Genomic DNA, 16,427 nt, shown 5'->3' on the forward strand with positions numbered 1-16,427 from the left:
CATTTTTATCTTTGGGGTAAATACCCAGTAGTGCAGTTGCTGGGTCATAGGGTAGCTCTATTTTCAACTTCTTGAGGAACCTCCATACTGTATTCCAGAGTGGCTGCACCAGCTTGCATTACCACCAACAGTGTAGGAGGGTTCCCTTTCCCTTTGCTCTGCATCCTCACCAACATCTGTCATTTCCTGACTTGTTAATTTTAGCCATTCCGATTAGCATGAGGTGGTGTCTTATTGTGGTTTTGATTTTTATTTCCCTGATGCTGAGTGATGTTGAACATCTTTTCAAGTGTCTGTTGGCCACTCAGATGTTCTTTGCAGAAATGTCTGTTCATGTCCTCTGCACATTTCTTGATTGGATTATTTGTTCTTTGGGTGTTGACTTTGAATAGTTCTTTATAGATTTTGGATACTAGCCCTTTATCTGATATATCATTTGCAAATATCTTCTCCCATTCTGTCAGTTGTCTTTTGGTTTTGTTGACTTTATACTTGATAGTTAGTGTGACTATGTATAGATTTCTAGATTGGAAATGACATCCTCCAGAATTTCAAAGCCTTCTTCGGCTTTTTTTTTTTTTTTTTTAAGATTCTATTTATTTTTTGTTGGAGGGGAAGAGAGAGAGTGAACACAAGCAGGGGGAGCAGCAGGCAGAGGGAGAAGCAGGCTTCCAACTGAACAGGGAGCCCAATGCAGGACTCAATCCTAGGACCTCAGGATCATGACCTGAACCCAACTGACTAAGCCACCCAGGCGTCCCCAGAATTTCAAATCCTTCTTACTAATTTGGTTTCTAGTGTTTGATTAGAAATCAGAAGCCAAAAAAAAAAAAAAAAAAAAAAAAGAAAGAAAGAAAGAAAGAAATCAGAAGCCATTCTGGTTCCTCAGCTTTGTATACAACCCACTTTTTATCCCCTCTGGAAGTAGTGAAATCTCTTGGTCCCTAAAATGGTACTGGCCACTTAGGAGTGCTTCAATCTGGCAGCCCTTCATTCTGTTTCTGAATTATACCATTGATAGTCCTCTCCCCACCCCTTGTCTCCTCTTCTCTCTTTCTGAAAATACTGCAATTTGGATGCAAGACCTTCCAAACTAGTACTCTATTTCTTATCTTTTCTCTCTTATTTTCTACCTCTTGCTCTATTTGCTGGAAAATTTTCCCAATATTATATTCCAACCATTATGTTAGTTTCTTGTTTCTACCTAGGCAGGTAACATTCCTTTCAAAATCCTTTTTTTTTTTTTTACGGACTACTGAAGTATTATGTGCACATTATTTTAAAATTAACTATTACAAAAATATTTTCCATAGAAAATACAAAGTTTCTATAGTTCCATCTAATAGATCTGGAACAGATTAGAGTCTAGAAATAGACCCATGTGGGCACCTGGGTGACTCAGTGGGTTAAGCCACCGCCTTTGGCTCAGGTCATGATCTCAGGGTCCTGGGGTCGAGCCCCCACATCGGGCTCTCTGCTCAGCAGGAAGCCTGCTTCCCCCTCTCTCTCTGCCTGCCTCTCTGCCCACTTGTGATCTCTCTCTCTGTCAAATAAATAAATAAAATAAAATAAAATAAAGAAATAGACCCATGCATATGTAGCCTAAGCCTTTGTATAGGAACCATGTTGTAGATCTATTTTTGACAAAGATGCAGTGTAGTAAGAAATGTGGCTTCACAAAAGAGGTCTGGCTTTTGTCCCAGTTCTGGGAAGCAACCTCTAAACCCTTGGAATTTTCTGAGCAAGAAGGGTGTCTTTGTTATTCATGGTGGCCCTTGGAACTACTCCTACTATTTTATGCTAATAAGATGATTTAGAGTAAGAGCTGGCCATGCAAGAAAGGCCAACTATGTGATTAGAGGTTTGGGATTCTGGGTGCTGTGCTATCAGGCCAGCCTCCAGGGAGGACAGGGCTAGAGACTGAGTTCAACCACACAGGCAATGATTCCATCCATTGTGCCTACCTAATGAAACCTAACAAAATCTCTGGGTAGAAAGCTAGGGTAAGTTTCCATGGATGGCCAGGCTTTGTCCATATCCATGCCAGTAGGGTAGCACATTCCTGACAATGATAGAAGCTTCATATTTGGAATCCCAGATTTGCCTGTGAATTCTTGCTTTGGCTGGTTCTAATTTGTATGCTTTCACTATAATAAATCTGTAATTGTAGGAATAGACTTTCCTGAGTTCTGTGAGTCATTCCAGGGAAGTATCAAAACTGAAGATGGTTTTGGGAAACCCCTAAACTTGAAGTTGGTGTCTAAAGTGAAGGCAGCCCTGTAGGGACTGTTCCTATGGATCATGCAGTTTGGCAACATCCTTAAAGTTGAGAAACCGGCACTCTTCCACAAGTGGTACTCTAATCATTGATACCATATGTAAACAAATGAGCCTCAACACTTACCTCTTACTGAATACAAAAATTAACTTGAAGTGGACCATAAACCTGAATGTAAGAGCTGGAAATAGACCGTTTCTGGAATAAAAAAATAAGTATTTTTTGTGACCTTGGGTTGAGACTATAATAATATACTCAATAGACCATAGAAAGCAGGAAAAAAGGATGAATTATACTTCATCAAAATTTTAAAATTCTGGTCTTCAAAAGACTATTAAGAAAATGAAAAAGTGGAACGCCTGGGTGGCTCAGTTGGTTAAGCGTCTGCCTTTGATTCAGGTCATGATCCCAGGGTCCTGGGATCGAGCCCCGCATTAGGCTCCCTACTCCACGGACAGCCTGCTTCTCCCTCTCCTGCTGCTGCTCTCTGCGCCGTGCTTTCTCCCTCTCTGTCAAATAAATAAAGAAAATCTTAAAAAAAAGAAAAAAAAAGAAAAAAGAAAGGGCGCCTGGGTGGCTCAGTGGGTTAAACCTCTGCCTTCAGCTCGGGTCATGATCTCAGGGTCCTGGGATGGAGTCCCGCATCGGGCTCTCTGCTCAGCAGGTAACCTGCTTCCTCCTCTCTCTCTCTCTGCCTGCCTCTCTACCTACTTGTGATCTCTGTCTGTCAAATAAATAAATAAAATCTTTTAAAATAAAATAAATAAAGAAAGAAAGAAAGAAAGAGAAAATGAAAAGGTAAGCCACAGGCTGGGGTAAAATATTGGCAAAACATTTATTGGTCAAACGGCTTATATCCAGAATATATAAATAATTCTCACAACAACCACTTACAATACAACCAGTTTAAAAAGTTGACCAAAACTCTGGAAAACAACATGGAGTTTCCCCAAGAAGTTGAAAATAGAACTACCCTATGACCCAGCAATCACACTACTGGGTATTTACCCTAAAGATACAAATGTAGTGATCTGAAGGGGCAGTGTACCCTTTCTACACACCATTCTCCAATGTTTATAGCAGCAATGTCCACAATAGCCAAACTGTAGAAAGAGCCTAGATATCCATTAACAGATGAGTGGATAAGTAAGAGGTGATACACACACACACACACACACCATGGAATACTATGCAGCCATCAAAAGAAATGAAATATTGCCATTTTCGATGATGTGGAGGGAACTAGAGGGTATTATGCTTAATGAAAAAAGTCAATCAGAGAAAAAAAATTATCATGTGATCTCCCTAACATGAGAAATTTGAGAGGCATGGGGGTTGCTGTAGAGTGTAGGGTAGGGAAGGAAAAAATGAAACAAGATGGGATCAGGAGGGAGGCAAACCATAAGAGACTCTTAATCTCACAAAACAAACTGAGGGTTCTGGGGGGAGGGGGGGAGGGGGGCAGGGGGAGGGTGGTTGGGTTATGGACACTGGGGAGGGTATGTGCTATGGTGAGTGCTGGAAAGTGTGTAAGACTGACCTGTACCGTTGGGGCAAATAATACCTTATATGTTAATAAAAATAATTAATAAAAAAAAGAAAAAACATTTAAAAAAAAGTTGACTGAAGATTCAAAGAGACAATTCACCAAAGAAAATATATGGCAGTAAATAAGCACATGAGAAGATGCTCAACATCATCAGTCATTAGGGAGATGCAAATTAAAGACACTGAGATACCACTATGCACCCACTAGACGGCTGAGTTTTAAAAGATTAGCCATGACAAGTGTTGGCAAGAATATGGGGCAACTGGAACTTTTGTACTTGGCTGATAGGAATGAGAAAGGGTACAGTCACTTTGGAAAGCAGTTCAGGGGTTTAAAAAATAATGTTAGGGCGCATGGGTGGCTCAGTGGGTTAAGCCACTGCCTTCGGCTCAGGTCATGATCTCAGGGTTCTGGGATCGAGTCCCGCATCAGGCTCTCTGCTCAGCGGGGAGCCTGCTTCCTCCTCTCTCTCTCTGCCTGCCTCTCTGCCTACTTGTGATCTCTCTCTGTCAAATAAATAAATAAAATCTTTAAAAAAAAATAATGTTAAATGTACCTTTACCATATGATCTAGCAATTTTACTCTGAGATTTCTACCCCAGATAAATAGAAACATATGTCCACATTTTAAAAATCTATACATAAGCTATGAATGGAAAAACAGATACATTGGACCTCCTCAACATTAAAATAATTTGTTCTATGAAAGGCGCTGTTAAGGGGATGAAAATACAATCTAATGAGTGGGAGACTATTTACAAGCTACATATATGACAAAGAATTAGTTTCTAGGTGCGCTTGGGTGGCTCAGTGAGTTAAGCCTCAGCCTTCGGCTCAGGTCATGATCTCAGGTCCCCGCATTGCTCTCTCTGCTCAGCGGGGAGCCTTCTTCCCCCTCTCTCTCTGCTGCCTCTCTGCCTACTTGTGATCTCTCTCTCTGTCAAATAAATAAATAAAATCATTTTTTAAAAACAGAATTAGTTTCTAGAATATATAAAGAACTCTCAAAACTCAACTGTTAAAAAAAATCCAATTAGAAAATGGGCAAAGACATGAACAGACATCCTGAAGAGGATATACAGATGGTAGGTAAGCACATGAAAAGATCATCATTAGCTGTAAGGGAAATTCAAATTAAAGTACAATGAGATATCCCTTCACACCTAACAGAATGAATGGCTAGGATAAAATGGCTAGGATAAAAATGACAACACCAAAGAAGTGAGTGGCTGGAGACGGTCCAGAGAAACAGAATCATTCATAAGTTGCTGGAGAGAATGTAAAATGGTACAGCTGCTCTGGAAACTAATCTATCAGTTTCTTTTAAAACTAAACACGTGGGGCAACTGGTGGCTTAGTAAGTTCAGTGTCCGACTCTTGGTTTCAGTTTGGGTGATGATCTTGAAGTTTTGGGATCAAGCCCTGTGTCAGGCACCATGCTCAGTGCAATGTTTGCTTCAGATTTTCTCTCCTGGGGTGCCTGTGTGGCTCAGTCGGTTAAGAGTCTGCCATCAGTTCAGGTAATGATCCCAGTCCTGGGACTGAGCCCTGCATTGGGGTCTCTGCTCTCCTGGGAACCTACTTCTCCCTCTCCCACTCTCCCTGCTTGTGTTCTCTTTCTCTCTCTCATTCTGTCAAATAAATAACATCTTTTTTCTTTTTTTAAGATTTTATTTATTTATTTGACAGACAGAGATCACAGGTAGGCAAAGAGGCAGGCAGAGAGAGAGGAAGGGAAGCAGGCTCCCTGCTGAGCCGAGAGCCCAATGCAGGGCTCGATCCCAGAACCCTGGGATCATGACCTGAGCCGAAGGCAGAGGCTTTAACCCACTGAGCCACCCAGGTGCCCTAAATAACATTAAAAAAAAAAAAAAGATGTTATTTATTTGATAGAGAAAGCACAAGTGGATGGGAGTTGCAGAGGGGGAGGGACAAGCAGACCCCCAGCCGAGCAGGGAGCCCGATGTAGGGCTCGATCCCAGGACCCCTGGAGATCATGACCTGAGCTGAAGGCAGCTGTTTAACTGACTGAGCCACCCAGGTGCCCCAATAAATAAATCTTTAAAAAAAAAAAAAAAAGATTCTTTCTCCCTCTCTCTATCTCTCCCTCCATAGTCACTCTCTCTCTCAAATAAATAAATAAATAAATAGTCTCTAAAAGAAAAACTAAACAAACAAAAACCTGAACACACGACTATCCTACAGTTCAGCAATTGCTCCCCTGGGCACTGAACCCAGAGAAAGGAAAGCTCATGCTCACATAAAACCTGTACACAAAGATTCATAGCAACATTGTTTATAGTAACCCCACACTGAAACTAAGCCAGATGCCTCCCCACTGGTGAATGGCTGAACATACCATGGTGAACACAGTGTGGTACACCCACGCCTTGGAACAGTCCTCAGTAAATAGAAAGGAACAAACTATTGATATTTGCGAAGACTTGGATGATTCTCCAGAGAATTATGTTGTGTGGAAAAAGTCAATCCCCCCCCACATTATATATTGTATGATTCTACTACATGACAGTATTGAAATGACAAAGTTATGGAAATGGAGAAGATATTAGTGGCTGCGGGAGTCTGGAGAGTGGCAAAGGGTGGTTAATTGTGGCTCTAACAGGGCAACAAAAGTGGCCCTGTGGGGGTGGAGATGTTCTGTATCCTGACTATACCCATGTCAGTATCCTCATGGTGATCCTCTCTCCACACCCACAAAATGGTAGCACTGATAGAAATTGTATAAAAGGATCTCTCTGTATAACTTCTTACAACTGCATGTGAATCTATAATTATTTTGAAATAAAATTTAATTAAGTGAAAATGCATATGAACACTTAGAGTGGATTTTTCATAATCAGCAAAAGCTGGAAATAACCCAAATGTCCATCCATAAATTGTGATACAGCCTCACAATGGAACACTACTCGGCAATAAAAAAGAATGAACGAATGGTAGGCAACAACATGAATGAATCTCAACAGCATTATGCTAAGTGAAAGGAGCCAGACTTGAGACAAATTCTAGAGTTTCATATGAAATTCTAGACATGTAAAAAACCATAGTAATAAAAAGAAGATGACCAATGGTGCCCAGGGACCAGAGGATGAGTGTGTAGAATGACCATGACATGTTTCAAAGTAAACTTCTAGGGTGATGGATGTCTTTTATCAACATTATGATTGTGGTGGTTGTGGTCCCACGACAGTATACTTTTGTTAAAAGTCATCTAATAGTGAACTTACTTAATGTTGGTGAATTTTATTGTATTACACCTCAACAAAGTTGACCACTTTAATTATGTATTATGGACTTCTAGCTTTAGGGCATACATACAACTTTACCTTCTTTTCACAACAGCTGCATAGTATTTCATTGTATGGCTGCCCATAATCTCACGAGGAATTTAAGTAGTTCCCTTTTGATGAGCATTTGGGCTATTTCCAATTTTTTATTTTACAAATAATGTTGGAATTGTCAACGGTATCATCTACCTTCGCAAAATTGAGTAAGTGTTTTATTGAATGGATTCCGAAAAGTGATATTGCTTGGTCAAAGGGTATGCACACTTAAAATTTTAGTTCTAAGAATCAAATCTCCCTGCAAAATAAGGTTGTGTCAACTTGTACTCCCACCAGTGGTGAAGAAGAGTCCTGTGGTTGGTCTTTTTAAGCTTATTTATTTGTTCCTTTTCCCACAGCCTTTTCATCCAGTTGATGTTTGCCTTTTCACAGCCCTCAGAGGATTTCTGCAGCTCTGAGTTTTGATTATTGATGCTTCTCCAGGGCTGGTAGAATGACCTAGTTACTTGAGGACCATTCAGTCAACAAGGAGTTCGTACGGTAGTGGGGAGAACCACATGAAAAGCAATACTGCATAGCATGATAAATGGCATGACCCTGTATATAAGTAACATATATACTGATAATAATGATGAAAGAGAAGATGATGTTAGTGCTAATAATCATAATAATAACTAAAAATTATCAAGCACTTACTGTACATATAGATACATTATATCTAGATCTAGATATATCTAGATACATATATCTAAATCTAGATATAATGTTACTATATATAGATACATCATATCTATATCTAGTATATACTATATATATCTCTATTATAGATATATATCTATATATAAATACATTATTTATGTAATTATATTATTATATAGTATATATAGATATATATCTATATAGATATAGAGATATCTAGATATCTATAGATATAGAGATAGCTAGATATATCTATATATATCTAGATATAGATATAATGATATAGATATATATCTAGACATAGATATATATACACTAGATAAATATATATCTATACTAGATATACATACATTAGATATATATAGTAAGTGCTTGATATATCTATATCTATATTATCTATCTTTCTGTCTATCTATCTATATATATGTATATACCAAGAAGTCTTCCCACAACAATCCTCTGAGGTGGAAACTACTACTACCATTCCCACTTTATAGACTCCTAGGCTGGGCATTGAAGGATGAATAGGAGTTAATTAGGTGAAGAAAAGTAGTGGCAGATTCAATGGAATCCAGGCTGAATGAAAAGTGCGCACAAAAACACTGAAGCAAAAGAAAGACCCCCTCACAGGGGTCATGTGAGTAATTTCACAAGGCTGCCCCCTAAAGGGTTCTAGGGGAAAAGAGGAAGGTGGAGAGAGCCCATGAATGGTTGGATGTGGATATTTCTCATTTCCTCTTGCCAAACACACACACACTATGCTGCATTTAACAGCCCCCACCTTACTGACCCGTGGTTTTGCTGGAGTTTAGGAAGCAATGCCTGGGTTCAGACCCAAAGGTTGGGTAAGAGTCACCCAGACACAAAAGAGGAACCAAATATTCAGGCGGAGGAAGTGGCATGAGATGTCTTGGCTGGTGTGCTTAAGGAACTGATGGATCCTGGGGGTGGCTAGCTATAAAGTATCAAGGGAAAGGAGAATTGAATGAGGCTGAAGAAGGTTAACACATATGGGGCCTGTAGGCCACGTTAAGGAGTTCAGACCTCACGGTGATTACTAAATCAGTCCATAGAAAAGAAATCATCAAGTACACACTCCAGGAAGGCCCTGTGGGTAGACACCTAGAGAGATAAATGATGTGCACAGTTTCTGAGGAACTCACAGAGTAGCTGAGAAAGTAAAACCTGAGTGAATATAAGGGAGCTAATCAAGGGTAAAAGGCCACATATAACAAGAAATACAGACTTGGCATTGGAGTTTACAGGAGGGAAGACAATTGGCTGGCGAGGCAGGGATAGTCGGAGTGGGGAAAGGAATGGGGCCTTGAAGGTTGGGTACCATCTGGGAATGAGACAGGGAGATAGCTTTCTGGATACAATAGCCCAAGCATGAATAAATGGATCTATCAGACACATTGGGTCAAGACTGAGTAAGCCCTCCTAGCCAATGGGTGGGTATGTACAGGGAATATGAAAGAATCTTAGAAAGGATGCATATAGTCAAATCTCAAAGGGCCCTGCGTGCAAGGCTAAGGAATTCGAATCACTGCCTTTTCTCAGTGAGGAGCAATGGTGCTAAACAAGTGATCTTGTTTGGTGATTAATCGGGAATTAAAGAGAGAGCCAAATCAGGGCAACAGTTTAGGGGAGTGCTATGTCCAAGTTCTGAACAAGGCTGGCGGAAATAAAGATGAAATGAGAGGTTAGAGGGAAGAAAGTGTGGCCTGCCAGTTTTACCTTTTTGCAGGAAACTTGGGTCCTCCTCTTCATATAACTGGCTCTTGCTGGATACATTTTCAAGGCAGTAAACATTTTTTGAGGGAATACAATGTGCCTGACACGGAGTTAGGCACCTGCGAGAGAAAAGAAAGGCCATGAAGATTGCCTTGTTGGAGGTTTGTAGCCTTAAAGAGAGGAGGAAGGAGGAGAAACAGATGCATATAGTTTTTATAAAAATCACACTCATGGCGGGGCGCCTGGGTGGCTCAGTGGGTTAAAGCCTCTGCTTTCGGCTCAGGTCATGATCCCAGGGCCCTGGGATCAAGCCCCATGTCAGGCTCTCGGCTCTGCAGGGAGCCTGCTTCCTCCTCTCTCTCTGCCTGCCTCTCTGGCAACTTGTGATCTCTGTCTGTCAAATAAATAAATAAAATCTTAAAAAAAAAAAATCACACTTAAGGGGCACGTGGGTGGCTCAGTGGGTTAAAACCTCTGTGGGGCACTTGGGTGGCTCAGTGGGTTAAGCCACTGCCTTCGGCTCAGGTCGTGATCTCAGGGTCCTGGGATCGAGTCCCACATCGGGCTCTCTGCTCTGCAGAAAGCCTGCTTCCTCCTTTCTCTTTCTCTCTGCCTGCCTCTCTGCCTACTTGTGATAGTTCTCTGTCAAATAAATAAATTCTTTAAAAAAAAAAAAAACAAAAAACACCTCTGCCTTAGGCTCGGGTCATGATCTCAGGGTCCTGGGATCAAGTCCTGCATCAGGCTCCTTGCTCAGGGGGAAGCCTGCTTCTCCCGCTGCCTGGCGCTCCCCCTGCTTGTGCTCTCTTCCTCTCTCTCTCTCTCTCTGACAAATACATAAATAAAATCTTTAAAAAAAAAAAAGGCTTTATGTTGTCATGTGGTACACTCAAACACACACACACATAGCAGACACTTAATACTTGTGCAGTAAACTGGGTATTTACCCCCAAAATACAATAACACTAATAACTCAAAGGGGTACATTCACCCTTATGTTTACTGCAGCATTATTTAAAATAGTCAAATTATGGAAGCAGCCCAAATGTCCACTGATAGCTGAATGGATAAAGAAGGTGTGGTGCGCGCACGCACACGCACACGCACACGCACACACATAGTCTGGAATATAACTCAGCTATAAAGAAAGAATGAGGGGCACCTGGGTGGCTCAGTTGTCAGGCATCTCCCCTCAGCTCAGGTCATGATCCTGGGGTTCTGGAATCAAACCCCATGTCAGGCTCCCTTCTTGGCAGGAAGCCTGCTTCTCCCTCTCCCACTCCCCTTGCTTGTGCTCCCTTTCTTGCTGTGTCTCTGTCAAATAAATATATAGAATCTTTTAAAAAATTAAAATAAAAAGAATGAAATCTTGTCTTTACAACAACATGGTTGGGGCTAAAGAGTATAGTACTAGGCCAAGTAAGTCAGAGAAAGATAAATACCGTATGATCTCACTTATGTGGAATTTAAGAAACAAAACAGATGGGCAAAGGAAAAAAAAAGAGAGAGAGAGAGAGAAAGAAAGAGACAGACCAAGAAACACTCTTAGCTGCGGAGAAAAAACTGATGGCCTCCACAGGAGAGGTGGGGGGGGGGGGATGGGTGACATAGGTAATGGGTTTAAAAGAGCACAATTATCCTGATGAGCGCTGGGTGATAGGTGGAATTGTTGAGTCCCTATATTGTATTCCTGAAACTAATGTAACACTCTGTTAATTACACTGGAATTACAATAAAAAAAACTTTTGAAAAAATAGTATAGTGAATAAACGGGTAAGAACAAAGGACCAAGCTTCTCAGTAGAGGCAGCCACAAGGAAGTGCGCCTGCATCTTGCAGAATGAATTTTGCCTTCCTTGGTGTTGCCGGATCTGCAGTTGGAGCCCAGGGTGCTGGGAGACACGCCCCAAACCAGAGAGAAACACCTCCAAACCCTGCGTGGGTTCAGCACCTGGTTATTGAGAGCAACCTGTACTTGGGGGTGGCCATTCTGCAGGGAGAAGACTTTTCCTGAGTTTCAAGGTCATTGAAAAAGCCACTTGCTGTGTATTTATGCCACCAACTCCATAAAACAAGTTGGCTTGTTTGGTTTTGTTCAAATTATGCCAAAGCTAAATTCTGTTTTAGGATTTTCTAATATATCTACAAACATCAAAAGAAATCTACCAAATAAGATATATTTAGAAAAGGCGACTTTCCATCTAGTCCTTACTCGGGTCCCCGTTGCCTACGAACGTATAACCTTTAAAAAATTGTTGTGGTCTATCTTCTTCTTTTCCTGCAACTAAGTCAGCATATAAAATCTATTCATGCGTCCTTCCCCTGTAACAGCACACTGCAATCAATTTCTTCACCTGGCGTTTTTCACTTAGGGATGCTTCCTGGCGATCCACCCCCCCACCTCCCCCCAGCAATGTAGGGATACCCCTCGACTCCCTGTGCCGTTGTAGAGTGCCCCAGCATGTCCCAACCCTAGCTGATGCTCCGGGGCCCCCATTGCACTGGGTGGGCGGTTTTCAGTCCTCTGCTACCAGTAGTGATGCAGTGACTGGCCTGGGTAGATTACTGACTTTCTGAATTTTTGCCTGTGTGTCTTTAGGATGGATTCCGAGGAGTGATATTTCTGAGTCAGAGTAAACGTCTCGGTAAAACTGTGAGCTATTGCCAGCCTCGCTGGGACACTGATTTCTCTGGCACAGAGAATTACAACTGCGATGGTACCAACAACAGGATGGTGAGGCGGAAGAACCCCAAGGGCTATCCCACCATCTCTGCAGCAGGGACCCCCCACCCCACTCGTGGTCTGTTGGCGCAGTGTCTCTGCAGCAGCTCCTGGGCCCTTTCCAAACCCTTGCCAGACACCTGTTCCCCCACCGGCCCGTGGAAGGAAGGCAGAGGATACGTGAGAGCAAAATCGACCCCATTCAACTAAAAAGCTCAAGATAATGTAGTAATTTATTACCATGAAAGTTCAGTCAGCTTTCTCAGAAAAACCAAGTGGAGGTTGGGAGACAGTGCCACGTGGCCTTCAGCTGTGCTTGGAAGAGGATAACCCCGGGCAGACCTGGTCACCTCGCCTAGCTGGGACGAGAACAGTCCCCATTTCTCCCAGGGTCGCTCTTTCAGCTGATGGTGACATCAAGGATCTTCTGGTGAGGTCTGCATAGCTGGAGAGCAAGCAGCTTTTGTGTCTGACAGCCTCCTTTCATCGAGGGTGGGTAGTGTCCCCCCCACTCCCCCAGCACTGCCTGGTGACACATGGGTCTGCCTAGACGGAAGCTGGCCCGGCCTGGAAAGTGATGGCACTGTCTCTCATCAGCTCTGCCCAGCCTGGCCAATGTCTGCCCTGGACAGTCATCACCTGTGAAGAGAGCAAGGCTGTAGGCTTCTTGAAGATGGGCTCCCACCTGCGTCACCATCTTGCTGCCCACAGTCCCTGGGACCCACGCTCGATGTCCCAGGCTTTCGTAAAGATTTACAGAGGCAGGCTTGTAACTTGAAGCCTTTTGTAAAGTCTCATGCCAGATAGAATTTCTGTTCTTATTAGATAGGCACTTGATAAATGTTTAACAAGGGAGTCAACAGAAGATGGTGAGGAGAAGGAAGATGTGGAGGGAGTAAGTGTTTCAGAACTTCAGATCACAGTGGGGGAGGGCTGCTGAAGAAGGGCCACCAGGATGGGCATATGGGAATGGGGACAACTTCTAGCTTGGGAGCATTACACCAGCACTCAGTTCAGCAACAAGCACCGATCATCTGTAGCAACATCCTGGTCACAGGGGCCCATGAAGAAGTTGTGAGAAAGAGGGTCCCAAAATAACTCCGTGACAGCTAACACTGATCAAGCCTCACATTGTGCTAGGCACCCAGGTAAGTTCTTTTTGCTTGGGTGACCTTGTTCAGTCCTCCCCACAGCCCCATGATATGGTTACTATTATGATCATCCTCAACCAATAGAGCAGGTAATTGAGACCCAGAGAAATTAATTAAGTTCCATCAAGGCTACAGAGAGCCAAAATAGTCAGTGCTTTGAATGCCAAATTAGGACTCTGAATTCTCCGCAGTGGCACAGGGGAGCCGCTGAAGGTTCTTTTTTTTTTTTTTTTAAGATTTTATTTATTTATTTGACAGACAAAGATCACAAGTAGGCAGAGAGGCAGGCAGAGAGAGATGAGAAAGCAGGCTCCCTGCTGAGCAGAGAGCCCAATGTGGGGCTCGATCCCAGGACACGGGGATCATGACCTGAGCTGAAGGCAGAGGCTTTAACCCACTGAGCCACCCAGGCACCCTTGCCGTTGAGGGTTCTTGAGCAGAGGTGTGACATGGTGCCTCAGAAGAAGGCAATAAGACATAGCAGTTAGGAATTTGAACTTTGACACCAACCTGTTTTTTTTTTTTTTTAAATCCCAGTATTGCCAGGTGGTAACTGTACAGTCTTAGAGATATTATCTGACTGCCCTGTGCTTCAGTTTTCTTATCTATAAAAGAGGGTAATAAAAGCATCCAGCTTTTTTTTTTTTATTATTAGCGCTTTATGACGGTATATGAGATAGTAAAAGTAGAGCTCTTAGAGCAGTGATAACACATATAGAGGCGCCTGGGTGGCTCAGTGGGCTAAGCTCTGCCTTCGGCTCAGGTCATGATCTCAGGGTCCTGGGATCCAGCCCCGCATCAGGCTCTCTGCTCAGCGGGGAGCCTGCTTCCCCCCCCTCCCCCTGCCTGCCTCTCTGCATACTTGTGATCTCTCTCTCTCTGTCAAATAAATAAGTAAAACCTTTTAAAAAATGATAACACGTATGTGTGTGACCACTGTCAGCTACTGTCAATGTGTTAGCTGCCTACTGGACCAGTTAAAGATAGGTCAGAGACAGGAGGCCAGCAGGACACAGGACTGAAGTATTGCTGCCAAGGGTGATAGCCACTGAAAGAGAGAACAAGGTATTTTACAGTAAAATCCAGCAGGATTCATTCACTGGAAACGTGGCATGAAGAAGAAGAATAGTTAGGGGCACCTGGGTGGCTCAGTCAGTTGGGTGTCTGCCTTCAGCTCTGGTCATGACCCCAGGGTCCTGGGATGGAGCCCCAAATTGGGCTCCTGGCTCTGTGGGAAGCAGTGGGAAGTCTGCTTCTCCCTCTCCATCTGCCTCTCGCCACTGCTCATGAGCTCTCTCTCTCAAATAAGTAAATAAAATCTTAAAAAAAAAAAAAAAGAATAGTTAACAAGGACTCTCAGGTTCCCACTGTCATTAACTGAGAGAAAAAGGACTTCTGTGAACAATAGAAAAACTAGGAGGGGAACTAGTACTTGCAGGGCAAGACACAATTTGGAAAGCATGGGAGTGATGTCGAGGGGACCTCGGGTTCCATTACCAGCTCTGCCACCAGCTGGCTATCACCTTGGCAAAAGCCTTTTTCCTCCTCCAGACCTCAGTTTTCCCATCAGTAAAATGAAACTTTTGCACTTAAAGTCTCAAAAATCTCTCCCAACCCGGGTATTTTCCAACCTTACCTGGGAGTGCTCTAATGGGAGAGTGATACTGATGGCCTGGCTCTTAGGCTTTTTGAGGTTCGGGGGTAGTTGCTGGGAGGAAGGGAGTAACGTAAGAGGACCCCCCCTTTCCTTCATGCCTTCTTTGATGTTGTACCTCAGGCCCTGGGACAGCCCCCTCCTCCGCGCTCTCCAAAACAGCCTGTCCCATAGATCCTTGCACCCGTCAAGAGGTTCCAGGCACTCGTATCAGAGAAAGTGAAGTTCAGTTCATTTGATTTAGCCACACTCTCCTCCACTTGATTGGTTCCTGGCTTGAGCATTGTTTATCTGCCAGATTAGAGAAGAAAGAAGAGGTTGTTTTTAAAAGTTCACCGTCCTTAGCATTGGCGTCAGACTCACAGCCACAGGGAAACTGGACCCTTGCTGGTGTTGCCAGACCAGGAGAGCTTCTATTTACAAGAGGTTGCACCTGAGGGGGCGGAGCGCCACCTGCCCCATGCGTGCCTCCCGCTGGTCTCCGGCAGGTGCTGAGGAGCGACTTCCATTCAGGATGGCTACAGCAGAATGCATGGCACTTTTCTGAGAAAAGCTGCATTTTGAAATAAGAGTTTCACATAAAATAGAATGACAAAAACCAAAGCTGAGTAATGTTGAATTTGAAATGTTGAATGCATGTCAATCCACTTAGTTAGAAACAAACACGGCAGGGGGGATTTTTCTTTCCCAATAAAGTACCGTTTAACCCAACATCGGTGCCCCTCCCCCCCTTTTTAGCTGGCAACTGTGCCTAGATCTTTTTTCCTCAGGTTGTGACAATATTTAAGAATTAAACTTGGACTGTTTTTTCTTTTTGTTTGTTTTGTTTTGTTTTACGATTTTATTTATTTATTTGACAAAGAGACATAGTGAGAGAGGGAACATAAGCAGGGAGAGTGGAAGAGGGAGAGACAGGCTTCTCTCCACCCCTAGCCCTGGTCCTACTCTAATACTTAAATGCTTCCCCGAAACATGCTGCAGCTTCTCTCTTGTTGCTAGGCCTTAGTATATATATGCTGCGTCCTTCTTTCTCCTTTCATTTTCCATTCTTCACCATCCTTCTAGAATCAGCTATGTGTCACCTCCCTCATGAAGCATTTTCTGTCACTAAATGTTTTGGGCTGAAATGAATTTATGTGATTTGAATTATGTGTGAAGGCCCTGATCCCAAGCCTCAGAACGTCACGGTGCTTGGAGATCAGACCTTTATTTTTTATTCTATTTTTTAAAATTATGTTTTTGTTTAAGTAATCTCTACACCCAATGTGAGGCTCGAACTCATGACCCAATACCAAGAGTCACATGCTCTCTGGACTGAGCCAGCCAGGCACCCCTGGGG

The 16,427-nt window shown here is 43.0% G+C and overlaps 1 long non-coding RNA gene across 1 annotated transcript; it reads left to right on the forward strand.

Annotated features, from left to right (window-relative positions):
* The first annotated feature begins 3,715 nt into the window (after positions 1–3,715).
* On the forward strand, positions 3,716–16,427 carry LOC116586921. The gene is made up of 4 exons (XR_004284204.1): positions 3,716–3,820; positions 8,984–8,994; positions 15,251–15,253; positions 16,416–16,427. It is a non-coding gene; the product is annotated as an uncharacterized LOC116586921 (long non-coding RNA).

The sequence above is a fragment of the Mustela erminea genome, chromosome 1, assembly GCF_009829155.1.
Source record: "Mustela erminea isolate mMusErm1 chromosome 1, mMusErm1.Pri, whole genome shotgun sequence".
NCBI lineage: Eukaryota > Metazoa > Chordata > Mammalia > Carnivora > Mustelidae > Mustela > Mustela erminea.